Here is a 12,121-nt window from a genome sequence, read left to right as displayed (position 1 = left end):
CCATTGTCATATGAACAGCCACAAACACTCCCTTTGAAAGGTACCTTTAAATATGAAAGTCTGTGCAGCAGTATAATCAGGGAACCAAGCAGCCTGCGCTGGGTATTCATATTTCAGACAATTTCCTTTGTTCACCGTTTTCACTGAACGTGAATGGATATTACTATTTCATTGCTGATACGAAACCAGATTCTGCATTGTATCTGCTCGCCGTTTTTGTTGTTGCAGTGGCGAAAAGGTTGGCAATCGCGATGAGAAATGTTTTTTGTATTTCTCGCATTTCCTTCATTACTGTCCTGGTGAAGGGGGCTGGTGATTGGTCCTCTCGATCAGATTTAGTCATCAGCGCATTGTTGACCCAATTTCATCACGAGTGCAATTGGTAAACTTCATTTTTCATGGATTATTGCTGTTCCGTTTTGTTTTATGTTTGTTGAGCACTTCCTGTGACTTGGCAATGCACTAAATCTCCAGTAGGTCCTGAATTGCCTCGCTGCCGTTTCTCTGAGCAGTTCATGACATAATCGGCTTGCACTGCAACAAAGGCAGCATGCATGCTTCGGTGTGCCTGGCAATGGTCCACCCTTTCTGTTTTGCTTCTGTTCCACATGAAGAGCTGTCAGTTTCTGGATTCGTTGGAGAGCTGAGGGGGGTAACATTATCCGTGCGGTATTATTCTTCAGCCAAACTCTTTGATGGCAAAGTTGGGAAGGTGCCAAACGAATGGTCATTGGCAGCAAAAGTCCGGAAAGACCCTCATCGCTGGGTCAACTCGTCCCATCCACCCTCCAGAAAGAAAGGCAAACGCGCTTACTGCCTAACAAACAGAGTGCATTTTTTTGCAAATGGTCCATTAAAACTGGTGTCAGCTGCGGGAGCACATCAACGATGCCGAGCACGGAAAAATACCCTACTATCGAACCTGTCCCTGCTGAACAGATAACCGAAATTAATTGAAGCATATTTGCCAAAATGTGTTCCTTATCTCTCCGAACGCTTCCTGTGTATATACCCATTCGGGATGCCATTGAATTTGCCTTAAATGTGGCAAATCATTCTGCACACACAAAAATGTCTGAGTGAACTCGCTGAGTTTCTGCATGACACCATGACCAAACTTTGGGCCAAAGTTGGAAACTGCGACTAGAATAGATGGCTCTCTGATTAGCCGCAATGCACAATGGGTGGAATGGCCTTTCCCCACTTTGTAAATCTTCGAAGACAAGTTGGAAATAATCTGCAACGAAAATGTTCGTGTGAGGATTTACTTGTGAGGATTCGGTACTCTCAGCACCGTGGCCCGGATCGTATTCCCGCTCATGGAATGGCTGTATTGTTCAGCAAACGTATCGGTGTACCAGTACTTCTGCCGATTTTCCGATGCTGGCAGGTCATTGGTTTTGTCCAAAACATTATGAAGGTTAACATAAAACAAATAGCTGCAGTTTCTGGAAATCTGAGCCAAAAACGAAAATTGTTTGCGGAACGCAGCAAGACTGGCAACAGAAACGTCGACTTTCCTGCTCCTCGGATGCTGCCTGACCTGCTGTGCTTTTCCAGCATCACTCTGATCTAAAATCAGGTTCCAGCATCTGTAGTCCTCACTTTTACATCGTTCCTTCAGTGTCGCTGGTTCCCTATGCAAGAACTCCATCTCTAGCGGTTTCATGTCTGTACCTCCACGCTGAGGATTTGAAGCGTGAAGAAAAGTAACTCACCCCCTCCATCTCTGGGGTAATTAGGGACTGAAAAAGAATCGTGTCACATTGAAATATATCGAGCTGCGACTTAATGTTTGTCTTTTATTGGGAACCATCTCTTTCATTGTAACCATCAGGAAAGAACATTTCGTTCGCCAGAAAAAGAAATGAATATGTCACTATTTGTTTGCTTCAGGTCCAAGAATACTCAGACCAATAGCTCCCTTGCTTACCTCTGCTGGTCATGTTCGGAAAGAGATCTAGCAAATTGCCAAGTGTGATTTTCCTTTCAATAAATAATTTTGACTCAGTTTGGCTGCAAATATCTTTTCCTACCTTTGTGCTTTTCTTCTTTTACATTGGTGTCTCGCACCTTACAAATGACAGCAAAGGTATGAAAGGAGATGGAAGCATTTCGTTCATCAGTCAGCCAGAGCTTTCAATGAGATCACGGCTGATTTAGTCAATTCTCAACCCAACTGCGCTGTCTGTAGTCATGGCCGAGTGGTTAAGGCGATGGATTAGAAATCCATTGGGGTTTCCCCACGTAGGTTCGAATCCTGCTGACTATGTACGAATACTTTCCTGCTGAAATAATTTTCACTCAAAGTTCAGAAAACCTATTTTGCAAACCAGCCCAGTAATTTGATTAGACTTGGGAAACTCGAGTTCTTCATCAGAAACGTTCCATATTTAAATCATTATCTCTGTTTCTCTTCCCAGATACATTGCTCGACACATCGGGTTTCTGCAGTTTTTATTGAACGTCCTAAGCAGAAGTGCTGCTTTTCATTAGATTCCTTTAATCCATGTCCTCTGTTCTCTGACTCGGGTCAGTGGCAACACTTCCCCCTGCTCTTCAAAGTGCTCATTACCCACCGCTCCCTCTCCGGTCATTACAAACAACCGCAGGAAATTGCCACTTAACCATCTTTGTTCCAAAGTGAAACTCACCAGCCTCGGGAATCTCTCCACCAAACGGGACTTCTCATCCCTGGACATGGTGCAAGCCAGAGGATTGTGAAGAGATACTGTGAAAATATTTTCAGTTGGCAGTTGGAAAAATGTTTAAGAAGCAAACCATATAATTTAGGCTCCAGCTTTGGAAATCTTGAGAAACTCTTTGGGAAATGGAATCAGAGGAGGATGATGAAGTGTGAACTGTCGGACCGAGTAGAGGACGGGACATTGACTCTGATGTTATCGGGACAGGAACTGATCTGAGACATTGAAAGAATTCTCGCTCACGTACGTGAGGAATGCAAACTTCATCTGGACTCTGGGACAATGAAAAACTCTGGAACACTCAAGAAAAAATCCAAATACTGACTGGGATCACGACAGTACGAGTACTATAGATGGGTTAGTTTTTGCCCAGTGTGTGCAGGAGGCCTCCTGACTCAGTATGTAGACATGCCTTCAAGGGACGAAGCCACTTTCGATTTAGTACTGGGTAACGAGCCTGGCCAGGTTTTAGATTCGGAAGTAGGTGAGCACTTTGGAGACAGTGATCCCAATTCTCTCAGGTTTACTTTCGTGATTGAAAGGGATAGGTGTACTACACGGAGCAAGAGGTTCAGCTGGTGGAAGGGAAATTACGATGTATCGAGGTAAGATTTAGGAAGCGTAGAATGTGGTCGGAAACTGCAGGGGATGAGCACATTAAAATGTGGAGCTTATTCAAGGAAAAGCTCCTGTGTGTCCTAGATAAGTATGTACCTGTCAGGCAGGGAGGAAGATATAGAACGCGTGAGCCGTGGTTTACTAAGGAAGTGGAATCCCTGGTCAAGAAGACCAAGAAGTCTTATGTTAGGATAAAATGTGAAAACTCAGTTAGAGCGCTCGATGGTTCCAACGATATCAGGAAAGACCTATAAAGAGAGCTGAGAAGAGCCAGGAGGAGACATGAGAAGTTGTTGGCAGATAGGATCAGGGTTAACCCTAAGGCTTTCCATAGGTATGTCAGGAATAAAAGAATGACGAGAGTTAAATTTGGGACAATCAAGGATAATAATGGGAAGTTGTGCGTGGAGTCAGAGGAGATAGGGGAAGCACTAAATAAATATTTTTTGACAGTATTCGCTATTGAAAATGAAAATGTTGGCGAGGAAGGTATAGAGATACTTGCGTCTAGACTAGAAGAGATTGAGGTTCACAAGGAAGAGATATTCGAAATACTGCAGAGTTCAAAGTTTGTGCGAAGATTTATAGCTCGGGTGCTCGTTGTTGTGGTTCTGTTCGCCGAGCTGGAAATTATTGTTGCAAACGTTTCGTCCCCCTGGCTAGGCGACATCATCAGTGCTTGGGAACCTCCTGCGAAGCGCTTCTTTGATGTTTCCTTCGGTGTTTATAGTGGTCTGTCCCTGCCGCTTCCGGTTGTCAGTTTCAGCTGTCCGCTGTAGTGGTTGGTATATTGGGTCCAGGTCGATGTGTTTGTTGATGGAGTTTGTGGATGAATGCCATGCCTCTCGGAATTCCCTGGCTGTTCTCTGTCTGGCTTGCCCTATGATAGTAGTGTTGTCCCAGTCGAATTCATGTTGCTGGTTGCCTGCATGTGTGGCTACTAAGGATAGCTGGTTGTGTCGTTTCGTGGCTAGTCGATGTTCATGTATGCGGATTGTTAGCTGTCTTCATGTTTGTCCTATATAGTGTTTTGTGCAGTCCTTGCATGGTATTTTGTACACTACATTAGTTTTGCTCATGTTGGATATCGGGTCCTTCGTTCTGGTGAGTTGTTTGTCTGTGCGTGGCTGTTGGTTTGTGTGCCGTTATGAGTCCTTGGGGTCGCAGTAGTCTGGCTGTCAGTTCTGAGATGTTCCTGATGTATGGTAGTGTGGCTAGTCCTTTTGGTTGTGGTTTGTCCTCGTTCCGTGGTCATTCTCTTCGGCATCTGTTGATGAAGTTGCGCGGGTATCCGTTTTTGGCGAATACCTTGTATAGGTGTTCCTCTTCTTCTTTTTGCAGTTCTGATGTACAGCAGTGTGTTGTGGCCCTTTTGAATAGTGTCCTGATGCAGCTTCGTTTGTGTGTGTTGGGGTGGTTACTTTCATAGTTTAGGACTTCGTCTGTGTGTGTGGCTTTCCTGTATACCCTTGTACGGGATTCTCCATTCGGTGTTCTCTGTACCATCACGTCTCGGAATGGGAGTTGGCTATCCTTTTCTTCTTCTCTCGTGAATCGGATTCCTGTGAGTGTGGCGTTGATGATCCGGTGTGTTTTTTTCTATTTCCGTGTTTTTAATGATTACAAACGTGTCATCGACATATCTGACCCAGAGTTTAGGTTGAATTTGTGGTAGGACTGTTTGTTCTCACCTTTGCATGAGTCCCGAGATTGGTGATCCCATGGGTGTTCCGTTGATTTGTTCGTATATCTGGTTGTTGAATGTGAAGTGTGTTGTGAGGCACAAGTCCAGTAGTTTAAGACCCGATACCCAACATGAGCAAAACTAATGTAGTGTACAAAATACCATGCAAGGACTGCACAAAACACTATATAGGACAAACAGGCAGACAGCTAACAATCCGCATGCATGAACATCAACTAGCCACCAAACGAAACGACCAGCTATCCTTAGTAGCCACACACGCAGACAACAAGCAACATGAATTGAACTGGGACAACACTACTATCATAGGGCAAGCCAGACATAGAACAGCCAGGGAATTCCTAGAGGCATGGCATTCATCCACAAACTCCATCAACAAACACATCGACCTGGACCCAATATACCAACCACTACAGCGGACAGCTGAAACTGACAACCGGAAGCGGCAGGGACAGACCACTATAAACACCGAAGGAAACATCAAAGAAGCGCTTCGCAGGAGGCTCCCAAGCACTGATGATGTCCCCTAGCCAGGGGACGAAACGTTTGCAACAAAAACTTCCAGCTCGGCGAACAGAACCACAACATACTGCAGAGTGTGAAAATAGATAAGTCAGCTGGGCCGGATGGGATCTATCTGATGTTGTTTAGCAAAAGCACGACAGGAAGGTACAAATCAAGTTGATGCAACAAGGCTCGTTTTGAGCCGCTAATTTCAGTGAAGTGTCGGCGCCAATAAAAGGTGTCACGCATCTCGTCTAATTCCACATCCTGAGCTCGAAATGACCGGAGGTCTCTCGCCGAGTTTCTGCAGGGTCTTGTTTGGACGACACCATGACACTTTTTCACTGGAGTGGATCATGAAATCGCGTCGTGACTGCGAATAAAACGATGGAAACTTCCAGCAGAGAAAGAGGCGACCCTGAAGCAGGCAGCTGAGGACAAATGTTTCTCCTTTGCCAGTGAAAGGCACTGCTTCGCAAATTGGAAACTTCGAAGTGAAGCAATGTTGGTGATTATCTTCGCTGCTTGTTCACCTTTTTAATTCTGATTCCGTGAAAGTCCATGGCATTACATATCGACATTCTGCCAAGTGCAGGCTTGTCTCTTGGGCCAGTGGCGTAATGGATAACGCGTCTGACTTCGGATCAGAAGATTGTAGATTCGAGTCCTACCTGGCTCGAGGGGGAATGTTTTGCTTTAACCGTGGTATACGTTGACGCTCCCCTGTAAAGTTCTCTCGGGACATCTCCTCTGTGCTTCCGCATGTAAAGCTTGCATTTGTCCTATTGTCCGTTTCAAATTCCAGCTCTCCACAACGGACACCTCCGTCAGTTTGGCGGTATCTTCTGGTGTGTCTCCCTCTATGGGTGAAAATGAGCATGAGTTCCTCAAAAGAGTTACAATTCGTTATACTTCTGTCCCATTATTGTGCCATGTAAGAACATAGGATAACCTCATTGACATTTGACCTGGAAACATTAGAACACACGAGACTTTGGGCCAAAGTTCGAAACAGCGACGAGAATAGATGGCTCTCTAATTAGCCGCAATGCACACGGGCGGAATGGCCTTTTCCCACTTTGTAAATCTTCGAAGACAATTTGAAAAAATTCTGCAACGAAACTGTTCAGACAGGGTGTTTTATTTACACCAAATACGATAGTATCTATCGCCTTGTCTTGTTATTTATTTGTGAGGATTCTGTATTCTCAGCACCGTGGCCCGGATCGTATTCCCGCTCATGGAATGGTTGTATTGTTCAGCAAACATATCGGTGTGCCAGTAGTTCTGCGGATTTTCCGATGGTGGCAGGTCATTGGTTTTGTCCAAAACATTATGAAGGTTAACATAAAACATATAGCTGCAGGTGCTGGAAATCTGAGCCAAAAACGAAAATTGTTTGTGCAGCGGAGCATGACTGGCAACAGAAACGTCGATTCTCCTGCTCCTCGGATGCAGCCTGACCAGCTGTGCTTTTCCAGCATCACTCTGATCTAAAGTCAGGTTTCCAGCATCTGCAGTCCTCACTTTTGCCTAGTTTCTTCAGTGTCTCTGGTTCCCAATTCAAGAACTCCATCTCTAGCGGTTTCATGTTTGTACCTCCATGCCGAGGAGTTGAAGAGTGAAGGAAAGTAACTCACCTCCTCCATCTCTGGGGTAATTAGGGACTGAAAATGAATCGTGTCACATTGAAATATATCTACATGCGAATTAATCTCTGTCTTTTATTGGGAACCATCTCTTTCATTGTAACCATCAGGAAAGACCATTTCGTTCGCCAGAAAAAGAAATGAATGTGTCACTAACCTTTGTTTGCTTCAGGTCCGAGAATACTCAGATCAATAGCTCCCTTGCTTACTTCTGCTGGTCATGTTCGCAAAGAGATATGGCAAATTGCCAATTGTGATTTTCCTTTCAATAAATAATTTTGACTCAGTTTGCCTGCAAATATCTTTGCCTACCTTTGTGCTTTTCTTCTTTTACATTGGTGTCTCGCACCTTACAAATGACAGCAAAGGTATGAAAGGAGAATGGAAGCATTTCGCTCATCAAGTCAACGGTAGCTTTCAATGAGATCACGGCTGATTTGGTCAATGCTCAACCCACCTGCGCTGTCTGTACTCATGGCCGAGTGGTTAAGGCGATGGACTAGAAATCCTCTGGGGTTTTCCCACGTAGGTTCGAATCCTGCTGTCTACATTACGAATGTTTTCCTGCTGGATCAATTTTGCGCTCAAGGTTCAGAAAACCTATTTTGCAAACCAGGCCGGTAATTTGATTAGACTTGGGAAACTCGAGTTCTTCATCAGAAATTTTCCATATTTAAAACATTATCTCTGTTTCTCTTTCCAGATACACTGCTCGACACATCGGGTTTCTGCAGTTTTTATTGAACGTCCTGAGCAGAAGTGCTGCTTTTCATTAGATTCCTTTAATCTCTGTCCTCTGTTCTCTGACTCTGGTGAGTGGCAACACTTCCTCCTGCTCTTCAAAGTGCTCATTACCCACCGCTCCCTCTCCCATCATTACAAACAACCGCAGGAAATTGCCACTTCACCATCTTTGTTCCAAAGTGAAACTCACCAGCCTCGGGAATCTCTCCACCAAACGGGACTTCTCATCCCTGGACATGGTGCAAGCCAGAGGATTGTGAAGAGATACTGTGAAAATATTGTCAGTTGACAGTTGGAAAAATGTTTAGGAAGCAAACCATATAATTTAGGCTCCAGCTTTGTAAATCTTGAGAAACTCTTTGGGAAATGGAATCAGAGGAGAATGAAGGAGTGTGAACTGTCGGACCGAGTAGAGGACGGGACATTGACGCTGATGTGATCGGGATAGGAACTGATCTGAGACATTGAAAGAATTCTCGCCTGACTACTGCTGCTTTTCCCTGAACCGTCATTCCCCTGAACAGTATCCAAAACGGTGTACTTGTTTTCGACGGGAATGGCCACAGGGGATTCCTGCACTCCCTGCCTACTCCATTCGCCATTCCAGGTCGTCGCCCGCCTCATTCCTGTCTTGAACACAGCAGGAAGCAAGGACTTCCTGTTGGATTAATGTTTCTTTATTGAAATGCAACAGGACTGACAGGTAAACCTGATGAACTCATGGCATGGATCTTAACGTGGGACTGGGATATTTCAGTCATGCTTTTTGCGGTTTTCGGGTGTGACCACAACAAGAAAACTCTTAACTATGAAGTTCTCAGCATCTCGGATGATCCTGAATGCATTCAGCTCCAGCTTCTGAACATGGTCTCCCAGGAGTTGCAGCTGGGTTCACTTTCCACACCTGTAGTCTTCAGGGACAGTGGAAATTTACCTGAGGTCCCACATTCCGTAGGAGGAAAGTGCAACTGTCCTAATTGCTATCACCACTGCTGCAAAACTAAAGTTGAAAGGAGTTTACTTGAGCTTACCTGTTGTTTTTGCTGAGCTGCTGCTTTCCAAAGCCTCCTGAACCAAACATTACTACTTACTCTGCTACCAACAGCATGTGTCTCTCTCTACCCCTTCACATTTAGTTTTGGTTAGAGAAGGAGGAAGACACTGCAGTGATGTAGCACTTAGTCATTAGGCACTCCTTAATACCTGGCCACTGACTACCTGCTCTCCAGCCAAGGTCACTGCTTGGCCCTGGATGGTGTCTTACTGAGGTCTTCCTTTTGGTAGTGTTGACTGCGCTGATGCTAATCTTCATCCCGACAGCCATTCGCATTGTCACAGTTCCTTGGTACTTTCTGTCTAATCGTACTGCATTTTTGAATTCCATGAATCAGTCGACTACATTCCAAACTGTGTCTCACTCCATAGCGAGAGAGGTTGATGTTCCAGTGAATACAAGGCTATTGTAAAAATGATACAATTCTACATAGAAACAACAGTATGTCTATGCACTCACTGAATCTGCTTTTCCACTCAATTAGGTGAGATCTATTTTGGAATTCCCCCATTCCACTTATCTGCATTTTCCCCATAAACCTTGTATAAAAGTCAGTCTGCCTCTACCCTGAATATATTTAATGAGCCAGCCTCAACGTTCCACAGAAGTTTCTGCATTTTCCCCCTCTCACTGATGTGAGACATGGTGGTCTTTAACTCCATACGGTATTTTTAGCACTCTGAAGGTTGTACCAATATTAGGTATTATCCTGTCCTATCACACCTTCTCTGTGGCCAGAGGCAAAACAAAAATGAAAGGTTTAGAGACTGTAATCTCCTCACTCATCATTCGCATCAGCCGAAGGTGTAGCTCATCCTGATCTGTGAATGTGCCCACTCTCTATCCCGCTTAAACTTCCAATTCTTCGTCAGCTTCTGTATCAATTCACTCAAAATCACACGGTCTCTCTCCCTGAATCCAGGAACTCCTTCTTCAATCTAAAGACCGAAAGAAAGTCCGTGTTTAACGTATTCTCTGGCTCCGTGTATTAGGGCCCCTTGGTTCCCAACACTCCCCTTTCTCTCCTACGTTATCCTCTTCCCCTTAATAAACCGAAAGAATGTCTTTAAATTCTTGCTAATCTTACCCTCTAATGTTTTAATTCCCCGCCTCCTTCTGCTCTTCTACTGACTTTTTAAGTTTAGTCCTACAGTTTCTATGTTCTTTTCGGTCCTGCATTGACCTGCTCACTTTGTAACAGCTTTAGGCTTCTCTATCCATTTTAATTCTGTTCGAAATTTGCGTCGACATCTGAGGTTCTCTTGGCTTGTTTTCCTAAATTTTATCTGGGGTGTAACATGCTGGTCCGACACTGTCATCAATTCCATTTTGACCAAGTGATCCACCAACTCCCACCCCACGCTGTTCTGCTACAGTTTTACCCAGAAGCAACTGCACTTTGGCCAGATCCTGTCATATCTTTTCATAAAATCGGTCTCCCAAATCTAATAAGCTTTTATTTTTCAAACATTTTTTGTGTCTTTTCCTTAGCAAACTCAAAACATACGAGTCATCGCCACTGGTCCTTTCATGCTCTCCCAATCCTACCTGCAACATCTGACTGGCTTCGTTCCCCAATGTGAGGCCCAACACAACCCTGCCCATTGTTGTATCTGCTACACATTGATATAAGAAGCTCTGTGGAATAATTTTCATGGCATCCGTCCCCTCTAAAAATTTATCACTGCCCGAATGAATGTTTGGAATTAAAATGCCTAAATATAACGATCCTATTGTTAATGATCCTATTGACACACCTCAGGAAATTGGTTTTATATCAGTTCCTGTACTTTCTTTTATCTGGGAGTCTACAATATATCCCCAGCGGTGTTTCTGTCAGGGTTCTGATCCTGAGCTCTAACCACCGAGCCTCAATATAAGATCCTTCTTACTGCAGTAACTGACTCCATAATTAATAATGCAAAAACACTTCCAGTTTTACCACCTCTCCTGCCGTGCCTATAGATCTTGTGCCACTGGATAATGAGGTGTCAGCCCTGACCTCCCTCAAGCACATCTCTGTGATGGCAAAAATGTCACACTTCCCATTTCACCTTGTTCCCTTATCATATCTGTCTGTCGGACAATATTCCCAGCATTGAGGTAAAGGACATCCAGCCTGTAATATAAAACCTGGAATACTCTATAACACGGAGTTCTTCAGTCATTCATTGTTTGTTCTCAAGGTGCCCAATTCACGAACAAAACTGTTACTCTGGGAATGAATGAATATTTGTTGAATTGTAATTTCTCTTTTAATAAATATATTCATCAAATGCAACTTTCCAGAACTAAACAGTCAGCTCCACATGCAATGAGTGTCTGCTGATTAAATCCCTGTTCAGTGTGCAGATGGGACAGCTCTAATTAATGGAGAAAGTGAGATCTGCAGGTACGAGGGATCAGAATCGAAACGTGTGGCTCTGGTAAAGCACAACCAGTTGGGCAGCATCTGGGGAACAGGAGAGTCAAACATTTGGGCATCAGCCCATCATCAGGAAGGCATTGATGCCTTCCCATGTTTTTCATTTCATGATTGACAGGATATTGGGAATCATACGTGTTCCAGAAGGCAGCACTGTATATAGTCCGGAAATGGAAAGCAGTCAATCATTTGTTTGGAGAGGGCGTAGACATTTTGAGGTGAAGTATTGATTGATTCAAGTACAAAAACAAGAATTGATAAAGCTCTTGGGCCCGACGGACAAAACCCGAGATTACTACGGGAAGACAGGGAAGAGATTCCTGCGCCTTTGGCGATGAGCTTTACATCCTCACTGTCAACTGGAGTAGTGCTAGATGATTGGAGGGCGGTAAATGTTACTCCATGTTCAAGGAAGGTACTAGGGATTATTCTAAGATATACAGACCAGTCAGACTTAAACTAGTATTGGGCAAAGTATTGGAGAGGTTTCTGAGAGACTTAATTTATGATTACTTGAAAAATCATAGTTTGATTAGAAATAGTCAGCATGGCTTTGAGAGGGGCAGATCATGCCTCACAAAATTTATTAAAATATTTTAGGATGGGATCAAATACATTGAAGAAGGTGGAGCAATGGATGTGGAGTGCATGGATTTTAACAAAGCGTTTGATGATATTCACCAAGACAGGTTCATTCAGAAAGGAAGGAGAGATGGG

The 12,121-nt window shown here is 44.1% G+C and overlaps 2 non-coding genes across 2 annotated transcripts; both read left to right on the top strand.

The window, feature by feature from the left end:
* Positions 1-2,190: 2,190 nt before the first annotated feature.
* Positions 2,191-2,272, top strand: trnas-aga (transfer RNA serine (anticodon AGA)). The gene has a single exon. It is a non-coding gene; the product is annotated as a tRNA-Ser (tRNA).
* A 3,866-nt stretch (positions 2,273-6,138) lies between these two features.
* Positions 6,139-6,211, top strand: trnar-ucg (transfer RNA arginine (anticodon UCG)). Its single transcript has one exon. It is a non-coding gene; the product is annotated as a tRNA-Arg (tRNA).
* Positions 6,212-12,121: the final 5,910 nt, after the last annotated feature.

Source organism: Chiloscyllium plagiosum, unplaced genomic scaffold (genome assembly GCF_037043375.1).
Source record: "Chiloscyllium plagiosum isolate Xiang-an unplaced genomic scaffold, Cpla_swu_hap1 HiC_scaffold_22, whole genome shotgun sequence".
In the NCBI taxonomy this organism is placed as follows: Eukaryota; Metazoa; Chordata; class Chondrichthyes; order Orectolobiformes; family Hemiscylliidae; genus Chiloscyllium; species Chiloscyllium plagiosum.
The sequence above is the reverse complement of the archived record's forward strand: the minus strand, read 5'-3'. Positions and strand labels throughout refer to the sequence as shown.